Below are 13154 nucleotides of genomic sequence, written 5' to 3'. Positions count from 1 at the left end.
TGGTTGGGCGGGCACTAATCCAGAGAATCAGATTTCCAATTAAAAATAAGGCATGTCTTAATTGCGAATACAGTTTTTCACGATTTGTCTTTCCCTTGAAGCATCCTGCCAGCAAACTCATTTGCTAGGGGATTCACAGACAGCTGGAGTAGCAAAACATCAAAACAAAGTCTTAGGAGCACTGAGATGACTAAGCTGAGCTTTCCAGCATGCCTACACACACCCAGCCTCAGTGTCCCACTCTGGCAGGGATAGGGTTAATGATTTTGGCTGGTGGGTGGGCAGTCAGAGCACAGGGCTGCTGATGGAGCAATTGGTGGCTGAACAAAACCAGCAGAAAAGCCAGGCTGAGGACCTAGACCATGCCTCCTAGAAAACAAGCGTCTGTGCTACCCCACTGCCTCTGCATCCTTCTTCCATCACAAGTCGATTTTGGCCAGGCTGCAGGAGGGGAAAACAAGGACCACTGTAACAGGGAGATCAGGTTCACGCCTTGGTGTGCACAGAACCAGGCAGGGAGGCAAACCTCCAGTGTCCCACCCTGCGGGACTGCAGTGACTGACCTTGCAGGACTGCAGCGAGAGGGCAGGACACCTGAGCCACTGCCACTGACTCAGCACGGCTAACCAAGTACCTCAGGATGGGAAAAGGCTCATCAACACCCTGCACTGAGCTCAGCACACACCCCAGCAAAGACAAATATGGAGCACGGTGACCTCTTATTTCTGTAGCTCAGTGCATGGCAGAACAGGCCACATTTGTCCCTAAGAGAGATGAGCACAGAGGGGATGGGACCACAGACAGAGCCCTCCAAAACCCCACAGAAGTCCAAGGCTCCCTGACTCTCCCTTCACCCTTTCCTCTTAGATTCATGGCTTCCAGGTCCAAAAGGCAAAGAGAGGTTCTGGCTGCTCATGGCCTGTGAAGTGAGCACATGTGGGAAAGCAGCATCCCTGGGCACAGCTCTTTCCACCTGCTTCAGTATCCCCAGGAAAGGCACCTGTACAGGAGACCAACACCACTGTGGCAGCACTCTACCTCCCCTGGGGCTGTGACCACAGAGACTGGAGCCAGACCCTGCTGGGGAGCCAAGGTGCTGGATGCAGAGAGGTTGATGGCACAGACTATTGGGGTGTCCTGTGCAGGGCCAGAAGTTGGACTCAATGATCCTTGTGGATCCCTTCCAACTCAGCATATTCTATGATTCTATGACACCGACACTGGTGTGAATGCTGTGCCCACACCCTGCGAGGCCATGGCATAGACAATCCACCAGCAGAAGACCCCATCCCATCACCAGTAGGACATGGAACATACACCAGCCTGTTCTGTTAGCCTGCTGGAAACCAGATTCATCTTCCAAACAAGGAGAACCAAGAGCAGCAACATGGCTGGTGGGCAATGGAGGCTGGGATTAGTAGGGTTTGGAGGCAAAGGACCACTCTGCAGCAACAGATGACTCCTAACAGGTATAAAACACCTGCTCAAAGACTACTTTTGTCATTGCCAATGAAGATATGATACTCAGAGAGGCCAGGAGGACTCATGTTCTAATTGATCCCACTCCCTCCCCACCCATACCCACCACTCAATGAGTTCAATGAGTGTGAGTGCACAGCTGAGTGCATAAATCTGCTTAAAAATGGTGTAGATAAACTTCACCTCCACCAGAAAGCTCTGGCACTGCTCTCCCACTGAGAAGCACAAATGCCTGCCAGGCTCATTGCCAGCCAGGGCAGGAATGCAGGGGGAACAGCCAGCCCATGAGCCCACTCAGACCCTGGGGATGCAAAGCCCATGGCGAGGTTCTTCCCCTCAGTGGTGAGCCTGCCTTCAGCACTGCCACTCCTATCCCCAGTGCTTCACCATTTCCAACCTGTCCTGCCAACACTGTCCATATAAATAATGTAACCCATCAGGAGGCTGAGACTGATCCCATTTTGGGGAGCCAAGCAAGTTTTTCTCTGCTCAGGAGTCGTAGGTTGCCACTACCTTCAGGAAACCCTGTGCAGGGTCATGCTGCCCCAGGGACTCACCTGAAAACCAATACAGCATTTGAGAGCCAAACCCTCCCCTGCCACGTCCCCCTGCAGTGGCTGCCACGTCACCTCCAGCTATCTGTTCTCCCCTTCTTGCCCGGCACCACCATGTAGAGTGGGGTTTTGGCACTTGGACAGATGAAGCTCCATGAAGTTTTCGAAGGAGAAGACATTCCACTCCCCAGCCTCCCTTGAGACTGTGTAGGACAAAATTCTGGCCTTCCTCTGTGGTACAAAACAGCCACCTGCATAAGCCCCTTCTCCTGTGAGCCAAGCTGATTTGCTGCAGCGCTCCTCAGCACAAGTATAAAGCCAAATCCCAGGCAACCGAGAGCAAACAGTGCTTACAGTGAGATCTGCAGCCAGAGAGATTTGTTTAGGCCAGTGCGTGGGAGATGCTGTACACAGAGCAGCTCTTCTCCAGCGCCTCCTCCACACATGTGCTAGCCAGCGGCTGCTGAAGCCAGCGCACTGAGATTGGGAAGGAAGAATCGGAGCGGAATTTATTCGTTCCACCCCCAGCCATTTTTGCCACAATTGACTAAGCTGCCACTGCAGGCTGGCTCTTAACCCATGTTTGGTTTGCATTTCCCTCTCCTGCTGTGCACACAGTGTGCTGAGCCCCTCACATCACATTTTGTGTGTGCAAGGCACCAAGCAAACATGAGCTAATGGGGCTGCAAGCTCCTAGGGCAGGCGCCCTTCACTCATTCTGTATCGTGCACCCTTGTCCTCTGATAACACTTAAATCAACACTCTTCAGCACAAAGGATTACATGGGCCAAGCGCAGCCCAAGCAGAGGGTGGGGAGCTGCCAGGCTGCTAATAAGCAATGGCTGGGAGCAGAAAGCCAGAAAAAGCAGCCTTATAATAAAGACTTTTAAATAGGGCCTGTAGTGACATGGTTTTAAACCAAAAGAGGGTAGATTCAGACTAGACATAAGAAAGAAATTTTCTATGATGAGGATGGTGAAACACAGTCACAAGTTGCACACAGGGGTGGTAGATACTCCATCCCTGGAAACATTCAAGGTCAGGCTGGACAGGGCTGCGAGCAACCTGGTCCAGTTGAAGATGTCCCTGCTCATTGCAGGGGGGTTGGACAACATGACATTTAAAGGTCCCTTCCATCCTAAACTTTTGTATGATACTATGAAAAAGCCAGGGCTGACAGTGGGGGATGGAGACCCAGGTAGCTCACAAGTGGGAAAGGGGCAGGGTATCATCCTGGGGTTTCCAGTTAGCATATACACATGCACATGCACTTCTATTCAGAAAAACAGTACTTCAGGAAAACACTAACCCTGGTACCACCACATTCCTGCTCCAAGCTGGGATGCTGCATGCTCTTCACAGTCCTTAGAGCAACCTCTGCTCTTGCAGTTAATTAATGATGACACAAGCAGATGAGGACACCTCCCAGCCCCTGCTGCCTTTGTGACTGAGGGCCATGGCAGCTGGCCCTAGGGAAGGGTTTGAGTTTCCCTGCAAAGGGTATCTCTGGGCTGCTTATTGCTTGCCAGCTCCAAGACCACAGTATGTGCCCACATACAGCCAGTCTCACAGAGGCAGCTTACATTTGGCCTTGAAGACTAGAGGAAGGCACCTCTCAGTACGGCTTCAACAGTGGTGGGATGGCTTCTTCTGCCACCCAGGTAACTGTTCTCACACAGAGGAGGATTTTAAGGCCTTTGTGAAGCAAAGTGCCACCTCCACTGGGAAAAACACTCCCTTGTGGAAACCTATATACAAACCAGGAGCAGCTGTGCCTTGGTCAGGCCCTGAAGCTGTCACTGTGAGTCACAGGCATCTTTCACAGTGCCACAAGATGCTAGGAGCACTGTGGTCCCTGGAGATGGGGGAAAAGACAGGATGAGATAGTGAAAAAGCAGCTCTTTCCTGCCCAAGTCCCTTCCGTTGTTTGGGGAGCAGGGAGCTGTGGAAGGTAGAGAGTGGGAGGTTCATATCCTGCCTTTTATAAAGCCACCCACTGCAGAGACTGCCAGCTGCAGGAGCAGCCAGTACAGCTATAGCCATCGCTAGTGAGCAGAGGGAACTTCACCCGAGGGCAGAGGGAAGGAAACGGCAAGGAGGGGACTTGGATTGTGCATGAAAGGGACACAGATCGAGAAGCCCAATATCACACTGCTTGGGCCAGGTGATTCTGGTGGCTTTGCACCCCAGTGTCCTGCCTGGCCAGGATGGCATGGGCCACTGGGGGATGGCAGAGACCTCACCACTGAGCTGGTGGAGAAAGCAGGTGCATTTCAAGCCCTTGTACAGCCACTCTCAGCTGCTGAGCTCCAGCCAGCCCTCCTCACAGCTCATGGCCACAAGCCTGCTGTGCCATGTGGGGTGAGCATGGGCACATGGTGGGCTACCAGGGGTCTGGCACTCATGCTGCTGGGCCCAGCTCTGCTCCACTCCAGCCTGCTGCTCCCTGACAGTACTGGGACCTAGGAGTACTCTCCCACCAAGCACCCTCATCCCACAGCCTCCTAGGAGTCAGTGGGCAGTGTTATGTTGATCTGTCGATCCCCTTCTCCTGGGGCCAGCCATGTACCTTTCTCCACACTGCTCTGGGGGATGCCTTGGTGCCCAGCTGCCACCAGCCTCTCCACCCTTCGCTCCTCCCCAGCTTCAAGCAGCCACAACATCCCCCACAGCTGATTCTGCTGCAGGAGCAAAAAAACACTCCTGCCCTGCCCAGCTCTCCCTCTCTGCAAGCACAAAAGCTTCCTCCTGAGAGCAGTGCATTACAATGCTATATATATATACACATACACACACACAAAATACAATTTTAGAGCATCTGCAGAGCTAGAACATTTCTATTGCCTGTGCTTGGTGCCAGGAGAAGAGTGAGGTTTGGGCTGCAGCAGGAGACCATGAGCACACCACATGCCAATCCTGGCCTTGACAAGGCTTTCCTCCCACCTCTGCCCAGCTTCCGAGCAGATTTGGGTAACACCATATGACTGGGATGAATCACGCCACCCTGGGAGCACGGGAGCTGGCAGCTCAGTGAAGGCTCTGGCACCAGCAAGTTGCACAAGCAGGGATGGCCCCAGAAGATGCTGTGTAAGTCGCATCCAGCCATGCCAGAGGGATTAGCTCTCAGCACACCGGTTTGAGTCAATAGTGCATCAAAGGGAAGGGAAAGCCTTTGATGGTGTGCACAGGTGCCTGCAACAGGAGGACAAGGGGAGAAGGTGCTCCCCAAGGCCTGGCTTGGCCACCTTCTTCCCCTGGGGATTCATCCATAAGGGAACAATCAAATCACCACCTATCTCCCAGAGTGTAAGCAAATTTGGTCCTTTCAAAGAAGGAGAGAAGAGACTGAACCCATCTCATAGTCTCAACACCAGGCCTTTGCCTGAGCCATGGGGCAGCTGCCTGCCCTCCCACCAGATCCTGCCCCCATGCAGGGCAATCCCAGTGCTGCTTTTCACTGGGGCAGCAGAGGGAGCAGGCAGTCACTCTGGTCACTGGGACACACATCAAGCCGCCTTTGCAGCCCACACAGCCCTTGGGGGAGATGAAAGCTGTTGCTGCTGCAGCCAAAGGAAGGTGGCTCTCCCAGGCACATGTGGAGCTGCAGACACATGGCTCTGCAAAGCACTGACTGTTTCAGCCTACTCCCAGTGCGACGGGCGCTCACATAAGGTGACAAGACAACTTGTCACCAACATTTCCATCACCCCTGGGGAATTCCCCTTGCTCCAGTCACGTACCTGCCGCAGGGCACAGCAGAGCCAAGCAGAACAGAGCAGACAGCCCATCACACCCTCCAGCTTACTCCCATCTCCTCCATGGAGAGGACCTGGAGAGATGGCCCTGGAGCATCAGAGATAAGGGGGAAATCACAGGACTTTTGGGGCAAAGACTGGGGTTCAGGATCCTCCCCCATACACACGTATCACAGGCAGATGTCCCAGAACACAAGATGAGTGGGACACAGATGGTCAGGAGGCAGACTCTGTTGTGCCAGTGCTGCAGGCTGGCCCTGCCCGAATCTACCATGCTGCCTTCCTGCCCGGCTCCGGCTATGCCCACTGGCCAGCAGCTGCCCACAGCCAGCGCAAGGGGCATTGAGAGTAACAGATGTGATGGAGAAAAACACAAGAAATGCTTTCTTTCCTTTCAGGCAGAGAAGGAAGTGTCACATCTGGACATGTACAGCAGCCAGGCTGGGAAAGGGACAAGGCATTGGGAGGAGAGAAGCTGTGGGCTGGGAGGCACAGCATCGCCCAGAGGATGTGAGACAGATGGCAGATTTGGCAGCAGGGTGGTCACTGAGAGACCTGCAAGCTCTTTCTGCTGCAAGAGCAAGCAGAAACACAACACTGTGTGAGGGCTGTCAGCCCAGCCTGGCAGGTTTGCTGGGGGGTCACATCCTTTCAAACGAGCCACATCCAACAGGCAGCATCAGAGACACTTCATGGGCAAGTCAACCTTGGGAAAAGGCTACCTAGGATTGGGGGGAAATGGGAGGGAAGACAGAGAGATTGTCCTTGATTTCTCTTCACAAGCCTCCCTTCCCTGCACACAGGGCACACAGCCAGGTTGGCACTCAGGGAAGGGCTGAAAGCCCCTGCGCTGCTTTGCCCACTTGGCCAGCAGTGCAGGGTCCCCTTGTTTTTCCCAGGTTCCTTCTTGTTTTTAAAGAAGGAAGATTTTGATGAAATTTCATGGAAGAAAACATAAGAAATTAAAAACTCAGATAAAATAATACTAAACTTGATGAAAATCTCCCAACAGAAAAATCCAATGAAGCTGCTTGACGAAAAGATTAGCAGCAGTAATATGAAAGGAAAAAGCAATAAAGAGGACTTGGAACCAGAACAAATAAAAGAATTATGACTCTTGGAAACATACATCTGACTTAAAAGTAATCAGATTTTGTCTGAACTAAAAACTTTTTAAATTAAAAGACAGCCAATTTAAAACTGGCAGTTCTTACAACCTACATGCTAAGACCTTAGATCCCTCTCACCAGTGAAAAATAAATCAGTAGAAATTCATGTAGTATGTCCTTGGTGCCAGATCTGCTCAGTGGGAGCTAAAGCCTGATGAACTGCAAAAATGGCTCTGACAGCATCAATCTTTTTTGAAAGCAGAGGGAAAAAAATGTTTCAATTAACTTAGTACATGGATTAGTTTAGTCAAAGTTCTGAAAAATTACTGCAGGTTAATGCAGGAGAGCTTGGTTCCCTTTCAAAGCCCAATGAAGATGAAGTGTGAGAGGATAACCTCTACTAGTTCTGAATTCCTAAATGCCAGAAATAATCAGGATATATCACTGGCTATATTTTACATCTCCTCTAATAAAATTCTCTTCCTATGATATGGTATTATAGTAATACAATATAGTATAGCAGTATAGTATTGTTAAATTCATTACATATATAAATAATGATTTCATAAACTTTTTCTCTTTTGTTTTGTAGATTCATACATTTTAAGCAGTTTTATTTAACCAGTTAGAAACCACTTTTTAAGTGCTCGCTTTCTGCAATTTGAATTGGACTTCATTTTCAACTGAAATACAGCTGGACCAAATTTATAATAATGATGTGATATCTAATAAGAAATACAGCACTCACCATTTTGTAATGCAAGTAGTATAGACGTTAAATATCTAAATAACCATATATTATGGTTATATACCCACTCACATAAGCATGGTGCAGCCTCCTGCTTAGCCCTAAGTACCACATCATACTCATCAGTGAGAATCAACTTGTCCTTAGCAAAAGAGCAAAAGTGTACAAGCATAGCGAGATTAAAAATAGGTATTTAGGTTTTGGCTTTCTGATCATTAATTTAAATTGTGACTTTAATACATCCATCCTACTCAGCAGAAGGTCAAGAGCCAAACAAGGCACAGATCAAACTTATTCTGAAGTCTACAAAGTTTGGTTTGTTTTTCTGCCCTCTTTGCCATTACACTTCCACATAGTTCTGCCCTCCCTGAGAAAAGTAGCCCAGAAACACAATGAATAGTGCATGTCACTAGCCTGTGCCTGCAAACCCTGGGAGTCTCCTACTTGTGTAGCTCGCATACTCAGGGGAGCAAGGCAAACCTCAACTTCTTGTCATTTCTCCAATGCTGCCTTGGTGACTGAATTTGTCGGAAGACAGAACAAATAAGCACAGAAGTGTTGAGGCTGAAGAGAGATCATCTAGTTCAGCCTTCCTTCTCAAAGCAGGGTCGGCTAGAGGAAGTTCTGCAGGGCCATGTCAAGGCAGGTTTTGAATATCTCCCAAGTATGGACACTCTGCTCCAAACCACAGCAATGCCAAGAAGACCATCCCAACCTGCTGTTGGAACCAGATTCACCAGCCAGGTGTGTCCTAAGCCCCATGTTACTAGGGGCTGTCCCAGTGCCAGCTGGGATCCCAGCCGCTCAGGTGCCCTGTGGCCACAGCCAGCCACTTCCATGCCTCACAAGTCACCCCTCAGCTTCCCAGCCCTCACACAACCTCAGCACCTCAGCCTGTGCCACTTTCCTGATGTGTCATCCTAGGGTGGGTAACCTTGCTGCATGGGTAGCAGAGTAAGAGGATTCCTCCACCAGGGTCACCTTGGCTTGGCCAGTGCAAGGTCCCCAGTCCTTGTCTCAGGATACCACAGGCTTACTCTGGAGAACAGCTGGGAGCCACTGCCCAACTACCCTTCCAAACCTGAGGTTTGCCCTAACTCGCCCCCCGCAGCTCATCTGAATTTTTAGTCTCTCCTTGTCCATCCAACACAGCACATTAAGGGCCTCATTGTCTCAATTTCCATCACCTATGCCCCAGCTGCCTCCTACCACCAATTCCCAGCTAACAATAAAGTGCTCTCCAGTGAAGCAGGTTCCCTTCCTTTCTGTCAGGAGGAATTCAAAATTACATGATGATGTATTTTTCCACCTTTCACAGCCTGCTTTTCAGCACTTGGGGAGACAGTAGAGCTTGGCTTGTTCAGATCCTGCCTTCCTCTCAACTCACCCACAAATCTGCAGATGACAAGACTTTGGTGCTGGGGATAGGGGAGTCGGGTCACCCAAAGCTTCTGCATACTCCCACTGAACAGGAGCACTGAGCCTCTCTGCTCTGGGATTCCATTTTAAACACATCTTTATTTGAGATCAAACTACCACTATGAAAAGCCCCTCCTTGGTCAAAATGGTACCCACAGCTTCTCACGGGGATGCTGCTGGGAACTACACAACTGATTCCTGTGTTGAAATGCTTCTATGCCACAGTGTTCATGCTCTCCAGAGGCTGGGCAACATTACAGCAATTTCAATTAGGAAGTCAATTTCTCGGGCAAAAAGGTTTTCTCTGCAGCCCTTAGCATGGCTGCAGCTCTTAAGCCAACACAGCTATCATGCAACAGAGGGCTATACCAGGACAGACAAGGCAGGACAGCACTGGGGCTTAGGTAACTATCAAAATGAGTCATAAAAAGCAAACCTGTTGAGGAGGTGCGAGATCGAGCCATGGCTGAACTGCCACAGAGTGGAGGGTGACACATGGACCAGGGCAGAAGGCTGGGAGAGAGAAGCCCATGCCCCCTGTCAGGCTACTCTACCTCACCTTCCTCTGCTTCTCACAGACCCACTGTGCCCTTTCTCACCCATTAACCAGCAACAATAGTAGACTGGACGGTGGGAAGGGCTGTGCACCTCCCTGGACTGCTGTCCCATTGTTTCTGTAACAGTGTGAGAAAATTGCTGCCATTGTCCCCACCTAATAACAAGGTGTGATCACAGCCTAATTACCGTCTCAGACATATTTCAAGTAGTAACTTCAAGCCAGCTTTGAAGAGGTGTTTAGGCACCTTAAAGTGCAGGTAGATGCCAAGTGGGATCTTCTAAAGCTCTAAGACCTTGTTTGAGGTTGATACCTGGTTAGGGACTGAATGTGATCAAGTTATAGCTGAAGGTAATTGGGACTGGAGCTGCTTCTCCTGAAATAATCTCAAAGCAAACCTGCTCTTACTCTGAGCACAGTGCATCAGCAATGCAATGTTTTCTTCAAACTTGGAGCTAGGTACACAAAATATATTTACAGCAACTAAAGTAGGTAAGAAATGCATAAGTGACAACAGTAGAAGGCTTTGGTGTTTATAGGACTCATGGAGGAGTCAGCATTTGCACAGCACACTGATGTTTGCCTAAGAGTTTAGGTGATTGATTAGTTTAATATCAGTTGAATTCACTTGTGGGTGTTAGAAACATTTCTCCCTCTCCTTGCTGCTTTGGGAAAGCTCTCACAGTCTGTTAAGAGAGGAGTATTTCCTGTGAGAAATATTTTAAAGCAGTGACACTCCTTCTTTTACAACTCTGCAGATGTAGGCTCTGAAGCTGTGCTGAAATCTGCCTTACGTTCCCTTGGCCCAGAAGTCTCTGCACGGAAGGAGGGCAAGTATTTACCTGCGAGGGCCTATGAACATCCCTGATCAGCATCCCCAGAAAGCACTGCTATTTCTGTTCTGGTTTGCAGGACCACCCTATGCTTTCCATTGTCAGCAGCCAGCAAACCAGAGATAAAATAGTTAACTTCAGGGAGAGCTTTAAAGAGGGGAGCAGTTACAGAGTGATTCAAGTGTTATCAGGCAAAAAAAAATAAAAGAGCTCAAAGGCATTCGAATGTTTCAGGAGCCAGGATGGAGCCATGGGAAGAAAGCAGAGGTTTAAGCTCGAAGGGAAGCCGGAAAAGCCCATATGTGCTATGGAGTCAGAGGCTGCAGGGGTGCCGGCTGCCTCCCTGCTTTTATTTATTACATATTTGTTTGCCAGTGGCTGTTTGCCAGGATACTTAAGACAAATCCTTCCTGAAGGAGCTGCTTCTGCTTCCCTCTCCATCTGTTGCCCAGCCTTGACCACCACTTTGCAGGGCAGCAGGGAAGGCAGTGAGGCCAAGGCTCTGATCTGGTATTAGGGTCATTCTTTCTGCTTTCTATTTTTTCCACTTTCTCCCCTCTGAACAAATACTGCAAACCACTACAACACCTTTATCCCAAATGGCATATTTTGCTGTCTCTCTGCTGCTCAGACAGGCAGCCTGACAGTCATACAGCATCATAAATCCCCAACATGGGGCAAAGTGCTTTCTCATATCTTGTTTGCCCACCTGGTTTTCCCACCACACCCTGCTCCCCCCTGAACTCTCTGAAAGGGGAGAAGGCAGGTATGTGCAACAGTCCTGGGGATGGTGGCTAAACAGTTAAAAGATGTTCATGCAGAAATAATATCTGCCAGCCAGACAAAGGTCTCTCTCTCTTTCTCCTGGATAACACTCCTTCTATTCAGGTTTCTGAATAGCAAACCTACTGTGCTAGAGAGGATGGGGAAGCAAGTTAGAGAGAAGGCAGGGCCTTGATCCATGGACAGATCTGGATGAAGTTGTAAACTGGGGGAGAGCAGCTTGGCCAGAGCATTAGATCATCCCAATCCAACAGCTCTCTCAGAGTCATCAGTATCACAAAGCTGGAGGGAGAAATGGGGAGATGTTCCCCCTCCTCTCCTGCCCGTACAAAGCAGATCTAGCACCATCAGGTGTGGCTCCCAGAAGGAGGATTCTGTGGCCAGGATGACGTGGGGACCAAGCATAAGCCATGACATGACACAGCGGTGGAGTGACATTTTATCTCACATCACAGGACAGTGGTGCAAGTCAGCATGTGTGCACTGGGAAAGGACACTGAGGGGCTGGGGCTCACTCCCTGCTTCTGCCACCAACTTGCTCCAGCAGCCCAGGGAAGCCACTGCACCTTGATGGGCCTCAGCTACCCATCAGGCGGGCGGACACAAGCATTAATTAAAACCATTTTGCTACGTGGTCCAGGATGAAGGCAGGCAAACGGTGTCTAAAGAGAGCCAAGTACCCAGATATCTTCCATAAAACCAACTCGTTCCTGACTCCCGGACCCGCAGAGCGGCCCTCGTGCGCTGTCCCGGAGCTGCCCGAGGCGATGCTGGCTTACCCCCACGGTGAGCATCCCCCGCCGCAGTCCCACGCGGCAGGCGCAGTTCGGCGCGGGCGGACCAGGCTCAGCCCCAAGCACGCTTCCCCCCCACCCCAACCACCCTATAGCCAGGTCGCGGCCCCCGGCCCGTCCTGCATCCCAGGAGCGCCCCAGTCCCCCCTCGCCGGAGCCCCGCCGCCCGCCGGGACCCCGCCCGCTGCCGCGGTGCCGCCGGCCGAGCCCCGCCGGCTGAGCCCTGCAGCCCGACTGCGGCTCCCGCCCTGCCGCCGCCTCCCGCCCCGGACTCACCTGCTTGGGGGGCCCCGGCCCCGCTTACTCCGGGCTCCGCGCCCGCCGTCCCCCCGGGCTGCCCAGCAGCGGCCCCGGCCCGGCACCGGCAGGGGAAGGGGAAGGTGCCGGGGCCGGAGCCGGGGCCGCCGCCCCGCCTCCCCGCCCGCCCCGCTGCGGCGGAGAGGCCGCGGTTCCCGGGCTGCTCTCGCCGCCTCGCCGGTGCTGGGGGCCGGGGCCTGCGGTGCCGGAGCTCTGGGCCCCGCGGGGGAGCCGCCTCCCGGCCCGAGCCCCCGCCGCGCTCCCTCACCGTGTGTTCCGCGGCATCCGAGCGGGGGGCGAGGCGGCGGCCCCGGCGCTCGGCGCAGGGAGCTGCCGGCGGAACGCCTGGGTGCGGGGTCTGCGCGTCTCAGGCTATTTCTGGGTCTGAGGCTGTGCCCGCCGCATCCGCCGCTTCGATCAGCTTCCGCGGCGCTCGGCTCCTCGGGATGGCTGCCCGGCGTGTGCCACGGGGGAGAGCGGAACGGGCCTCCGCGACCGACAGCCAGCGCGGTGGGGGTACACGGGGGGTCAGCCTCCAACACAGTGGCAGGGGCAGGTGGGTGGGTGCATATGAGACCTCAGCAGCGTTTGCAAAACCTCTCCCCTTGATGCAGCATTGCTCAGCTGCTTGGCATGGATGGCGGCAGGGGTGGTAGCAAAGAAACTTGCTAGGGGTTTTGTTCCTGCAGAGGGTCTGTGCCTTCCTGTCATCAGGAGTGACCGGCAGGAGGGACAGGGACCTGACCCCACCAAGGTGCAAAGGGGCTTTGAGAGCCTCGTTTTCCTTAGGCATCCCACCCTGCTCCCCATTTCTCCAGTCTGTGAGG

The 13154-nt window shown here is 52.1% G+C and overlaps 1 protein-coding gene across 2 annotated transcripts in view; it reads right to left on the bottom strand.

The window, feature by feature from the left end:
• TMEM63C (transmembrane protein 63C) overlaps nt 1-12822 on the bottom strand; it is a 31204-nt gene extending 18382 nt beyond the window's left edge. The window contains exon 1 of one of the 2 annotated variants that reach the window (XM_064658816.1): nt 12596-12822. The gene's annotated coding sequence lies outside the window, so the exon portion shown is untranslated. Of the gene's footprint in view, nt 1-12306; nt 12559-12595 lie in introns of those variants that run through there. The other variant, XM_064658815.1, reaches the window with a different exon arrangement.
• Nucleotides 12823-13154: the final 332 nt, after the last annotated feature.

The sequence above is a fragment of the Pseudopipra pipra genome, chromosome 6, assembly GCF_036250125.1.
Source record: "Pseudopipra pipra isolate bDixPip1 chromosome 6, bDixPip1.hap1, whole genome shotgun sequence".
NCBI classification, from domain to species: domain Eukaryota; kingdom Metazoa; phylum Chordata; class Aves; order Passeriformes; family Pipridae; genus Pseudopipra; species Pseudopipra pipra.
Note: the sequence above shows the minus strand (reverse complement) of the source record. Positions and strands in the feature narration are given on the sequence as shown.